At 44.3% G+C, this 13,476-nt stretch overlaps 1 long non-coding RNA gene across 1 annotated transcript in view; it reads right to left on the reverse strand.

The window, feature by feature from the left end:
• LOC137377323 (uncharacterized) overlaps positions 1-13,476 on the reverse strand; it is a 191,868-nt gene that overhangs the window by 142,253 nt on the left and 36,139 nt on the right. Inside the window, exon 2 of the long non-coding RNA XR_010976390.1 lies at positions 3,797-3,859. This is a non-coding gene — a long non-coding RNA (uncharacterized lncRNA). The remainder of the gene's footprint in view (positions 1-3,796; positions 3,860-13,476) is intronic.

Raw genomic sequence — 13,476 nt, forward strand, 5'->3', positions numbered from 1 at the left:
TAAGTCCCCTGGGCCAGATAGGATTTATCCTAGGATTCTCTGGGAAGCTAGGGAGGAGATTGCAGAGCCTTGGTCCTTGATCTTTATGTCGTCATTGTCGACAGGAATAGTGCCGGAAGACTGGAGGATAGCAAATGTTGTCCCCTTGTTCAAGAAGGGGAGTAGAGACAGCCCTGGTAATTATATACCTGTGAGCCTTACTTCGGTTGTGGGTAAAATGTTGGAAAAGGTTATAAGAGACAGGATTTATAATCATCTAGAGAAGAATAAGTTCATTAGCGATAGTCAGCACGGTTTTGTGACGGGTAGGTCGTGCCTCACAAACCTTATTGAGTTTTTCGAGAAGGTGACCAAACAGGTGGATGAGGGTAAAGCAGTGGATGTGGTGTATATGGATTTCAGTAAGGCGTTTGATAAGGTTCCCCATGGTAGGCTATTGCAGAAAATACGGAAGTATGGGGTTGAAGGTGATTTAGAGCTTTGGATCAGAAATTGGCTAGCTGAAAGAAGACAGAGGGTGGTGGTTGATGGCAAATGTTCATCCTGGAGTTTAGTTACTAGTGGTGTACCGCAAGGATCTGTTTTGGGGCCACTGCTGTTTGTCATTTTTATAAATGACCTGGAAGAGGGTGTAGAAGGGTGGATTAGTAAATTTGCGGATGACACTAAGGTCGGTGGAGTTGTGGATAGTGCCGAAGGATGTTGTAGGGTACAGAGGGACATAGATAGGCTGCAGGGCTGGGCTGAGAGATGGCAAATGGAGTTTAATGCGGAAAAGTGCGAGGTGATTCACTTTGGAAGGAGTAACAGCAATGCAGAGTACTGGGCTAATGGGAAGATTCTTGGTAGTGTAGATGAACAGAGAGATCTTGGTGTCCAGGTGCATAAATCCATGAAGGTTGCTACCCAGGTTAATAGGGCTGTTAAGAAGGCAAATGGTGTGTTAGCTTTTATTAGTAGGGGGATCGAGTTTCGGAGCCATGAGGTCATGCTGCAGCTGTACAAAACTCTGGTGAGACCGCACCTGGAGTATTGCGTGCAGTTCTGGTCACCGCATTATAGGAAGGATGTGGAAGCTATGGAAAGGGTGCAGAGGAGATTTACTCGGATGTTGCCTGGTATGGAGGGAAGGTCTTACGAGGAAAGGTTGAGGGACTTGAGGTTGTTTTCGTTGGAGAGAAGGAGGAGGAGAGGTGACTTAATAGAGACATATAAGATAATCAGAGGGTTAGATAGGGTGGATAGTGAGAGTCTTTTTCCTCGGATGGTGATGGCAAACACGAGGGGACATAGCTTTAAGTTGAGGGGTGATAGATATAGGACAGATGTCAGAGGTAGTTTCTTTACTCAGAGAGTAGTAGGGGCATGGAACGCCCTGCCTGCAACAGTAGTAGACTCGCCAACTTTAAGGGCATTTAAGTGGTCATTGGATAGACATATGGATGAAAATGGAATAGTGTAGGTCAGATGGTTTCACAGGTCGGCGCAACATCGAGGGCCGAAGGGCCTGTACTGCGCTGTAATGTTCTAATTCTAATTCTAATTCTAATTCATATGTACTAGACTTTACACCCTGGGTCAGCAATACTGCACCAGTCCTGATACATCTTAAAATGATGGGCTAAAAATTCATCTGTCCCATTTTTTGGGTGCGGGGGGGGGGGGGGGGGTGGTGGGGGGGTCACGATTCATGATCTGCTCATGAAGTTCCGTTGGAGGTGAGCAGCATGGAAATTTGATGTTCCCTCTTCATTCCCATGATTGTAGCATGGGGCTGAGCGAGTTCCTGGCTGCTTGCTTCCTCTTCATGCTGCCAGTACCTTTGCTGTCAGCAGAGGGGCAAACAATCTGCTGAGAGAACGTGGTGCAGCCAGCCAGCTCTTTTTACAGGCAGACTGTCCCTTTATGAGGGAATCAGTACTGATCAATATTGCTTGAATATAAAGATAGGAAATGCAACACCAGGGCGGAGAGAGGGTTCCAGAGTGACAGATGTGGCACTGGAAGCATTAGTGGTGCAGGTGGGCAGTAGAAGAGACAACATGATTTCACAGGGAGCCAGGAGGCCCTCAAGGACCAACCTTAGAAGGGAATGGGAGCATGTGGCTAGGGAGGTCAATTCGAAGATTCTGAACCCGAGGACCTGGCAGCATTGCCACAAGAAGTCTAATGATCTTATGTGGATGATCAAGGTCAGTGAATGCATCTTCACATGACATCTACCCCACCACAACAACCTCTCACGCTGCTCAATACACCACACCACCATCACCCACCCAGTAACACTCCTTGGCACTCAGGATTCATGCCAAACATCACATACTTCACCTCACTCTCACAGCTTGCAATGCTTTCACATACCTTCAGCTATTCAGCTCTGGCATACACATCATCCAAACACAATGTGATTCAATCACTGACATTCTGTCCTCTCTATTGCAGGACAAGGTGGTACACCTTGGAAGGGTGCAGAGCAGAACTGACGAGAGCCATGGATGCTGGCATCTCCTGAGCCCTATGGAGGAAATGAGTTCTCAGCATCATAGGGCCTGCTGCGAAAGCACGCATGACATCTGGCATCACTGAGAACATTGAGGATGATTGTATGTCCCGGCCTTATGCCCTTTCTCAACTCCCAATTCACTGTCATCCTGCTACCTGGCATGATATGCAAGCAGCTGATAGTGTAATTGTCGACCTCTTGCTTCCCACTCCATTCCCTACCCTCACACCAACCTTCCCCTTCTGATCCTTCTGATCCCAGCATCCGCAGTATTTTGCTTTTATTCCCCTTCTGATTTCCTGCTTTCACCCAAAAACTGCTGCCTGCCCAGCCATAGCAGCCTGAGGAGGAGGAGAGAGAACAATAGTACAGCACTAATGAAGAGGCCCCATCACATATTCGCAGCCACCAGCACAGATATTGGCACTGCACAACTTGGAGATTAATATAGACTAGGGATTAGCACATGGTGAGTCATCCGGGTATGAAAGTGCTGCAGCCAGGCCAGGGGCAAAGGATTGTTTGCCAGCTCTCCAGTGAGCGAGGTTGCTGGTGCGTTCTGTTGCAGAGGACTCAGATAAGGACCTTGATGGTGCAGCATGAAGGAAAGCGTGGATGGGCATGCACACCAAAATGCTGGGTGCATTGGCTGGCCTGTCAGAAATCCTCCTGTCACTGTCAAAGAGCATCGAGGAGTCTGGCTCCAAGTTGGCATAGGGCATCATGCAGAGCTTGCTCTCTCTGCAGCATCCATTCTGTCTCCCTACTGTGCTCCAGACCAAGAGACGCTGCCACTCCAATCCTCCCTACCTCTTGCTGACTTTGTGTGGACAGGTCATCTATTGTTCTGCCAACCCTGTGAGGATGCAACAACACTCTCTGGCCAATCTATTAACTCACCACAACATCTCCAAAAACACACGTGTATTTCCCAACACTTTGCAATATCAAATGTGTGACCTGAAATGTTACTCTGCTTTTCTCTCCACAGATGCTGCTTGACCTGCTGAGTATTTCTAGCATTTTCTGTTCTTGTACCACACTTACTTTCATTGGAAATGACATAACGCAAAGCAATAGAACAATGGATATTGTTGTGAACTTGCCAGAGCAGCAATGATTGTCACAGATATTATGCTAAAAAGTTTTTTTTTTAAATATAGAAAAGCACATAGTACAAGGCGATATTTCCTGCCATGTCTTTTTCTCCTGGTTACACATTGCAATACATTACAAAACGCATAACCGGGATCTCACAACCATATTACACTTCAACAAGTAGACCTCACTTACCGCATTCAACTTTAATTCACCAGGCAAGTTCTATGGGCTGCAGAATTATGGATAAATCTTAATCTGCGGAGAAAAATGAAACAGGCATTTAAAAAAACTCAACTCCTTTCCCACCTGTTATTATTAAAACTATGCAATTCCACAAGTAGATCCCATTTTTAATAAGCCTATCAGAATACAGTCTTCCACACTGTAGATTGCCGGCTCTCTTTACATATTTCTTTGATGTCCAACCAGAATGCGCCTGCATTCTAACTGATAAAAGAGGACCATGTAGTCTCAGTTAGAATACATGATCATACTGCATGCTAGCCACATATTGCAAAAATAGATTGAAGCTCACAATCATGGTCGATAAACTGTTGTGCTACTTGTACATTTTTTCTTCTGTATCTTGAAATGCCAAAAGGAGTGACATAATTGAAAAGTCTGACAATCTGTGAAAGCTGTTAAATTCTGGCATTATTTCAGGACAGCTATTGACATCTGTGACCATGTCCCAAGGCTGGTGTTCCTTCTGGTTGGACTCAGCTATCCCATGTTTTACAGTGTTAAGCTAATTAACTGCATACTTCTTTGGGCTTTTCTGACAGACATCCTTGCTAATGAAGGCTGTTATGAGAAATGGTTGCTAGGAAAAGCAAGTTTTGAAGTGGGGTAAAGGAAACAACAGAAATAAGGTGCGATGGGGGGACTTGGCATGTAACTCACTTGTCATGTGATATAGCTACTGGATTAAAATATTCCATCTTTTTCTGTGGAATATGCTGCAATTCACCAACATCTTCTCAGTCTTAACAGTCCTGCAACTAAAACCTGTCAACAACAGCCCTCAATGATCAGCTATCAACATCAAATTTCAAAGTGTATTTTACAATTAAATGTTAGTTTGTTATAGGACAGATCTGACTTTACATAGTGAACATTTGGACATGAAATATATGTTCTTGTGACAACTTTTGGCACTGCACATCTAGAATTTATTTCTGAATAACAGATTGTCGAAGAATAAATGACAGATGTGCATGACGACATATGATGCAGCCTCACGTGTTCCGACAAGCCTAAAACTAACAGTTGGCTCCTTGCACATCTGTCACGTATTTGTGGAACATGCACTGCATTAGATTATATATAGGGGGTAGTTTCTGCTTGGCTGCATTTGTTTTTCCAGCATAATTCACCTAAAATCAGCCAAAAGATCAAAGAATTTCACACGGAAGTTATGTACAGCACAAACTGTGGATCCGTGATATTTTTGCACTGGTTTAAAAATCATGGCAGTGGAGGCCAGCCCCGCCCACAACACTATCCATGCGCCCAAGTCCAAATTAATCAGCATACCGAGTTAATTGCTGGCCAATTCTGCTAGTTGACAGAAAATTTTACATTTGTAATTCTGCAAAAGGAGTTTGCGTAGAAAATTGATCCATAAATTCATTTTGCACCCAGATTAGAGATTAAGTCCAATGCAGAAAAAAAACCCACATGTCAAATGGAAATATTAATTTCATTGTGTGGAACTTTGCCCGAGACGTTTGCTGGAAATTGTTACAAATAACTTTTAAAATAGAACAGCTAGCAGCAAAGATGGCTAGGCACAATTTTTATATGAAAAAAACCAAAGGATTAGGCCAGAGACAGATGTGGTTAACTCAGCCAGAACAATGAGGAGCTCCTTGATTCACTTATCTGAGATCGCCTTATCAATCTGGTCATCAAAAGCCATCAACACCCATTGACTTTGAAAGAGCCAACCACTCCTACACCACCGCAACCACCGCATCCCCCCCCCCACCCCACCCCCACCAAGTATGTCTGAAAGCTTGAGGGGAGAGCCTTGAATTTCAGAGACCCAGAGGTTAAGATTAACATAAAGAAGAAAAAGAGTGCTTCTGACAGATGCCAGGTAGAAAATACTATTGAGAACCACGCTGAATATAGGAGGGAAGTGAAAAAGCAAATAAGAGAAGCAAAGAGAGACCATGAAAAGAAACTGGCAGCTAGCATCCCAAAGTTTTCTATAAGCATATAAATGGTAAAAAGTAGTGAAAGGAGGAGTAGGGCCAACTAGGGACCAGAAGGGGATATATACATGGAGGCAGAGGGCATAGCTGAGGTATTAAATGAATACTTTGCATCTGTCCTTACTAAGGAAGAAGATGCAACCCAGGCAATGTTGAAAGAGGAGGTAAGTCAGACACTAGAGGGGTTTAAAATTGATAAAGAGGAAGTATTAGATAGGCTGTCTGTACTTAAAGTGGATAAAGCACCAGGACCAGATGAGATGCATCCAAGGATACTGGGGGAAGTGAGGGTGGAAACTGGCCATAATTTTTCAGTCTTCCTTAGAGTTGGGCGTGGTGCCAGAGGACTAGAGAATTGGAACTGTTACAGCCTTGTTCAAAAAAAGGGGGTAAAGATAAGCCCAGCAACTACAGGCCAGTCAGTTTAACTTCAGTGCTGGGGAAACTTCTAGAAAAAATAATTCAGGGCAAAATCAGTACTTACATGGACAAATAAAAGTTAATTAAGGAAAGCCAGCATGGATTTCTTAAGGGAAAATCATGTTTAACTAACTTGCTCGAGTTTTTTGAGGAGGTAACAGAGAGGGTTGATGAGGGCAATGCTGTTGATGTCGTGTACATGGACTTTCAAAAGGCGTTGGAGACAGTGCCACACAAAAGACATATGAGCAAACTTGTAGCACATGGAATAAAAGGGACGGGAGCAACAAGGAAATGAAATTGGCTGAGTGACAGGAAACAAAGAGTAGTGGTTAATGGATGTTTTTCAGGCTGGAGGAAGGTTTGTAGTGGAGTTCCCCAGGGATCAGTGTTGGGATCCTTGCTTTTCCTGACATATATATTAATGACCTAGACCTCGGTGTAGAGGGCACAATTTCAAAGTTTGCAGGTGATACGAAACTTGGAAGCATTGTGAACTGTGAGGAGGATAGTGTAGAATTTCAAAAGGATATAGATAAGTTGGTGGAATGGGCAGACAGTGGCAGATGAAGTTCAATGCAGAGAAATGTGAAGTGATTCATTTTGGTAGGAAGAACATGGAGACACAAAGTAAAATAAAATATATAATTCTAAAGGGGGTATGGGAGCAGAGGGACCTGGGTATATATGTGCTTAAATCATTGAAGGTGGTAGGACAAGTTGAGAGAGCGGTTAATAAAACATACAGTATCCTGGGCTTTATTAATAGGGGCATAGAGTACAAGAGCAAGGAAGTTATGTTGAACTTGTATAAGACACTAGTACAGCCTCAGCCGGAGTACTGCATCCAGTTCTGGGTGCCACACTTGAGGAAAGACATGAGGGCATTGGATAGAGTACAGAAAAGATTCACGAGAATGGTTCCAGAGATGAGGAATTTCAGTTATGAAGATAGATTAGAGAAGTTAGGACTGTTTTCCTTGGAGAAGAGAAGGCTGAGAGGTGATTTGATAGAGGTATTCAAAATCATGAGGGGTCTGGACAGAGTAGATAGAGAGAAACTGTTCCCACTTGTGAAAGGATCAAGAATGAGAGGGCACAGGTTTAAAGTATTTGGTAAGAGAAGCAAAAGTGACATGAGGAAAAACGTTTTTGTGCAACGAATGGTTAAGGTCTGGAATGCATTGCCTGAGAACACGGTGGAGGCAGGTTCAATTGAAGCATTCAAAAGGGAATTAGACAATTATATGAAAAGGATGAATGTGCAGGGTTATGGGGAGAAGGCATGGGAATGGAACTGAGGGAACTGCTCTTTCAGAGAGCCAGTGTGGACACGAAGGGCCGAATGGCCTCCTTCTGCACTGTAACGATTCTGTGATTCTTCCAGAAGATTCTCATTCAAACATAAAGAGCTGGTCATATCATGTGACTGGTGACTCAGAAGGCAGACAGAAACTGAGATCCAGCAAAGGAACATCTCTCTCTCCTCTCTCCCTAGTAAAGTTCTCAAGAATCTTCGGCTGCAACTACTAAGCCTCAAGCCTACAGCCCAGGACATGCCAGCAACTAGGGGACATGGATAAAGCCCCTCTTCTGGCTTACAGAACCTGAGAAACAAGTCTGAACCATGCATGTGGCCCAGCGAGGTCTTCAGGACTACAATTTCAACTAAGAACTCTGGAACTGAGATTCAGTATTTAAATGCCATTTATTATGGACTCCACTACAGCCTCCCAACTCTGTTTTTTCCCTCTGCAATCTATTTGTGTGTGTGTGGGTGGGGGGGGGGGGAGCTCTTGTGTGAATGTGGAGTGTGCATGTAGGGTATTTTAGTAATTTTAACGAGTTTTGAGTGATAAGGATAATAAGCTTCCATCTTTCTTGTTTAAACTCAAGAAAACCTATCTGATTGGTTCATTTTCAATTATATTAGAGTAACAGGAGCAAGTGTTCACTGAGGTGGTAAGTTAAATCACTGTATTATAAGGATAAACTCTGTGCGGTCAAACCACAGATGGGGCGAAGGGGAACCTGAGACCCCCACCACATGGTCATAACACAGTTTTAATTGCCAATCAAACAAATGTTTAGGATTTTTATTGTAAAAAATGGCAATCAAATTTTTAAAAATTGCACTTCAAAAACTAAGGTAGACAGATAAAGAAATAGAAGATAATGAGCAATTTTGTAAAACAAAAGTGGTTGCCAGTGTTAGCTTGTATAGGATGCAGATCTGAGGTGGCACAGGTGCCTTATATATTAAGAATACAGAATGAAATCTGGCCTAAGCTTTAAGGGCTAAAGTTTAAAATATACTTTTCACAATAAATAGGGTTCGAAATCAGCTTGGGTATTAATTAGGCATAGAACTGGTCAGGAGTGAATTATTATTTATATGAGATTCACAGTTGCATGTAATGATGCTATTGCTGTTATTATGAAGTAGAGGATTTTATGTAAGAATGAGTGAACTGCACAGCTAAGAGTATCGATAGTGGGTACAGACATTTGATGCCAGAAGTAGATGTACACACTCATACACAAACACAGACATATTCAGTTTGATGATGCAATGATTCAGCACATTGTCCTTTCACCCCAGGATCAGGAGCAGGATTTTCTGTTTTGGGTCAGGACCCTGACGTCAGAGTCAGATGCAGGTCCCGACACTGCATCGTGTTGGGAGCAGTCACCCAATATTGATTTTGGCTGGATCGGCCAATTAGTGGCCAGAGGGCTGCTTGCCATCCAATTAAGGACGGCGGGCATGCTCTCAAAACTGCATGGACAATAGGAGGCCCTGCAGCACTGAAGGAGCTGCAGCCTGCCATTGCAGATTAGAGAGAGAGAGGGTGCCTCCATCTTGAAAATATTTGAAATAAAATAATGGCCACAGCTCCCGGACCACCATTGTGGAGTGGAAAAATCCTCCACAGGGTGGTCTGTGGCTGCAGCTCTGGCTGGATAGATGGTAGGGAGAGCCTCAAAGTAATCTTGAAGCACTTCTCCCCCAATCTGCCTCCAGGAGGTCACCTCCAGGCATCTGCCATGCTACCGACACTATTAAGGCTCTGTTCATTAGTCTTAATTAGCCTTTTAATTAACTTAACAAGTTACCCGTCATTTGCAGGCGGGTAACTGTTCTGCACCCGATTCGAGCTTCCCGAAAATGGCTCAGGGGGACGGATGATGCTGGCATACTGACACGCCAGCTGGCAGCACAAAATTACATGCATGCCTGCCTCGGCTCCCTTCCCCTTCGGCTTCCAAAAATCCTGCCCTGGATTTGAATGGTGCCTTAAAAAGCAATCGCTTTTTTTTTTACTTTGGCTCAGTTGGTATCACTCCTATCTCTGAGTCAGAAGGCTGTGTGTTCCAGGATTTGAGTACATAATTAAGGTACTCGAGTGCAGTACCAAGCAAGAGTCAGCTCTTTTCTCTCCAATGACTCCGGGAGATAGTCTAAGTGGTTGTAAGTCCATTCCTTAACTCTATCCAATAGTTGTTACTAAGAAGCCCCAAGAACAGCTAATCTGGGAACAGGAAAAATTCACACAGGTACAGCATCAAGTGATTTTCAGAGGTTGACATTAAAGCACATTGTTCAAGCAAAGCAGGTTTCACTCTGAATCTAATCCTCATCCGATATGTAAATCTTGGCATGGACATTCCAATACTCATAACTGAAGAAGCACAGAATTCAGCAAAAATCGAGTTTAAAATGTGTTGTTTATAGAGACATAATTTTCCAGAAGACGCCTGTGAAGAAAGCACAATTCCAGTATTAGCACTGCAGTGCCAAACACAGCTTAATTTTGATTAAGTGTTTAATAATATCAACAGCAAACCAATACTTCAAAACATGTCATATTTAAAATCCTATAAATGCTGCTTGGGCTCATTATTTATATGAAATAGCCTTGTGCAATTCTAAGGCAATTTGTTTGCAGAAATTAGGTAAACAAGATCAATTAATTGTTGAACAGGAGTTGCTGCCAGAAAAATGGTCAGGGAGGAGCATTTCATTTTTTATTAAAAGAGATTTGGGAAGACTTCATTGAAAATAATATTTGTTCAAGTCTGGTTACTACAGCAATGGTCATCTTTCACTTTCAGAGTTGCAATCATCTTCATTAGTTTGGCACAGTTGGAAGCACTCTTGCATTTGAATCAGATGGATTTAGGTTTAAGTCCTGTAACCGACATGTTTTATTTTATCTTATTTTAGAACCACAGGACACCGACTTAAGGTAAATGGCAAAGAACAAGAGGCGACATGAGGAAAAGCTTTTTAACACAGCGAGTGGTTAGGATCTGGAATTTACTGCCTGAGAGCATGGTAGAAGCCAAATCAATCGTGGCTTTCAAAAGGGAATTTGAAAATTACCTGAAAAAATTTGCAGAACTACTGGGAAAAGGCAAGGTAGTGGGACGAGCTGAGTTGTACTTGCAGAGAGCCAGCATGGACACGACAGGCCGAATAACCTTCTTCTGTGCTGTAACCATTCTATGATTCTGTAGATACTCCATCAGAACCAAGCCGAGGTGCTGCTTTGGACAAGGTATTAAACTGAGGCCTTAATTGGCTATTCGATTGTTCAGTGATAGTGATTATGGATCCACGTTAAGATAGCTGTGGGTTTCAGCAGCACTCCAAGACTTAAACAAATAATCCAGACTGGCACTTTAGTGCAATATTGAGGGAATGCTGTTTTATCACAGGTGTTGTCTGGTCATTCAAATGGCACTATTTCGGGGAACAGCAGGGGTGTTCTTCTCGTGTCCTGCCTGTTACGACCAAGGCGGGAGTAATGCACTGTTAATTCAGTCTCACTACTCCAAAGATCACAGCATATTAATAACAATGTGGTTCCTGACAACGCAGCAGCCCACTGATGTCATTAGAGTGCGCCAAGCTGCGCACATGCATAGCTACATCTTGCTAGGACTAGGAGGCACGTGCATGGGATGACGTCATCGCGCAGCGCCAATGTCATCGTGTATCCACGCCTGGTCCATCTTCACGTATGCACGATAAAGCATCATCGCGTATCCAGCCCGCCCCCCACTCAGCTGGAGGAAGCGGCTGAATGGGAGACTTTGAGCCTGGAGCTCGATCCCCGTCTCTCACACACGTCCCACTAGTCGCTCTCCCTCCTCAGCAACTCACTCCAGGCCTCAATGCTTCCTCCCCTCAGCTGCTTGCTCCAGACAGCACCTCCCCCCCCCCCCCCACCCCCTAGCGATTGTTCCCTGCTTGCGCTACCCCGCTCTCCGGCTGCTTCCCTCTTTAGCAAACAGGGTTAAGGAAAATCCCAATGCCTTTTATTCATATATAAGGAGCAAGAGGGTAACTAGAGAAAGGATTGGCCCACTCAAGGACAAAGGAGGAAAGTTATGCGTGGAGTCAGCGAAAATGGGTGAGATTCTAAACGAGTACTTTGCATCGGTATTCACCGAGGAGAGGGACATGAAGGATGTTGAGGTTAGGAACAGATGTTTGATTACTCTAGGTCAAGTCGGCATAAGGAGGGAGGAAGTGTTGGGTATTCTAAAAGGCATTAAGGTGGACAAGTCCCCAGGTCCGGATGGGATCTATCCCAGGTTACTGAGGGAAGTGAGAGAGGAAATAGCTGGGGCCTTAACAGATATCTTTGCAGCATCCTTAAACACGGGTGAGGTCCCGGAGGACTGGAGAATTGCTAATGTTGCCCCCTTGTTTAAGAAGGGTAGCAGGGATAATCCAGGTAATTATAGACTGGTGAGCCTGACGTCAGTGGTCGGGAAGCTGCTGGAGAAGATACTGAGGGATAGGATCTATTCCCATTTGGAAGAAAATGGGCTTATCAGGGATAGGCAACATGGTTTTGTGCAGGGAAGGTCATGTCTTACCAACTTAATAGAATTCTTTGAGGAAGTGACAAAGTTGATTGATGAGGGAAGGGCTGTAGATGTCATATACATGGACTTCAGTAAGGTGTTTGATAAGGTTCCCCATGGTAGGCTGATGGAGAAAGTGAAGGCGCATGGGGTCCAAGGTGTACTAGCTAGATGGATAAAGAACTGGCTGGGCAACAGGAGACAGAGAGTAGCAGTGGAAGGGAGTTTCTCAAAATGGAGACATGTGACCAGTGGTGTTCCACAGGGATCCGTGCTGGGACCACTGTTGTTTGTGATATACATAAATGATTTGGAGGAAAGTATAGGTGGTCTGATTAGCAAGTTTGCAGACGACACTAAGATTGGTGGAGTAGCAGATAGTGAAGGGGACTGTCAGAGAATACAGCAGAATATAGATAGACTGGAGAGTTGGGCAGAGAAATGGCAGATGGAGTTCGATCAGGGCAAATGCGAGGTGATGCATTTTGGAAGATCCAATTCAAGAGTGAACTATACAGTAAATGGAAAAGTCCTGGGGAAAATTGATGTACAGAGAGATTTGGGTGTTCAGGTCCATTGTTCCTTGAAGGTGGCAATGCAGGTCAATAGAGTGGTCAAGAAGGCAAACGGCATGCTTTCCTTCATCGGACGGGGTATTGAGTACAAGAGTTGGCAGGTCATGTTACAGTTGTATAGGACTTTGGTTTGGCCACATTTGGAATACTGCGTGCAGTTCTGGTCGCCACATTACCAAAAGGATGTGGATGCTTTGGAGAGGGTGCAGAGGAGGTTCACCAGGATGTTGCCTGGTATGGAGGGCACTAGCTATGAAGAGAGGTTGAGTAGATTAGGATTATTTTCATTAGAAAGATGGAGGTTGAGGGGGGACCTGATTGAGGTGTACAAAATCATGAGAGGTATAGACAGGTTGGATAGCAAGAAGCTTTTTCCCAGAGGGGGGGGATTCAATTACTAGGGGTCACGAGTTCAAAGTGAAAGGGGAAAAGTTTAGGGGGGATATGCGTGGGAAGTTCTTTACGCAGAGGGTGGTGGGTGCCTGGAACGCGTTGCCTGCGGAGGTGGTAGACGCGGGCACGATAGCGTCTTTTAAGATGTATCCAGACAGATACATGAATGGGCAGGAAGTATAGAGATACAGACCCTTAGAAAATAGGCGGCATGTTTAGATAGAGGATCTGGATCGGCGCAGGCTTGGAGGGCCAAAGGGCCTGTTCCTGTGCTGTAATTTTCTTTTCTTTTCTTTTCTTACCCCTCCTCCAGCCGCTTGCCCTCGGCTGCGCCACTTCCCTCTTCTTGGCCACTCACTCCTATATCGCCCTGTTACCCCTTGCG

Source organism: Heterodontus francisci, chromosome 14 (genome assembly GCF_036365525.1).
Source record: "Heterodontus francisci isolate sHetFra1 chromosome 14, sHetFra1.hap1, whole genome shotgun sequence".
NCBI lineage: Eukaryota > Metazoa > Chordata > Chondrichthyes > Heterodontiformes > Heterodontidae > Heterodontus > Heterodontus francisci.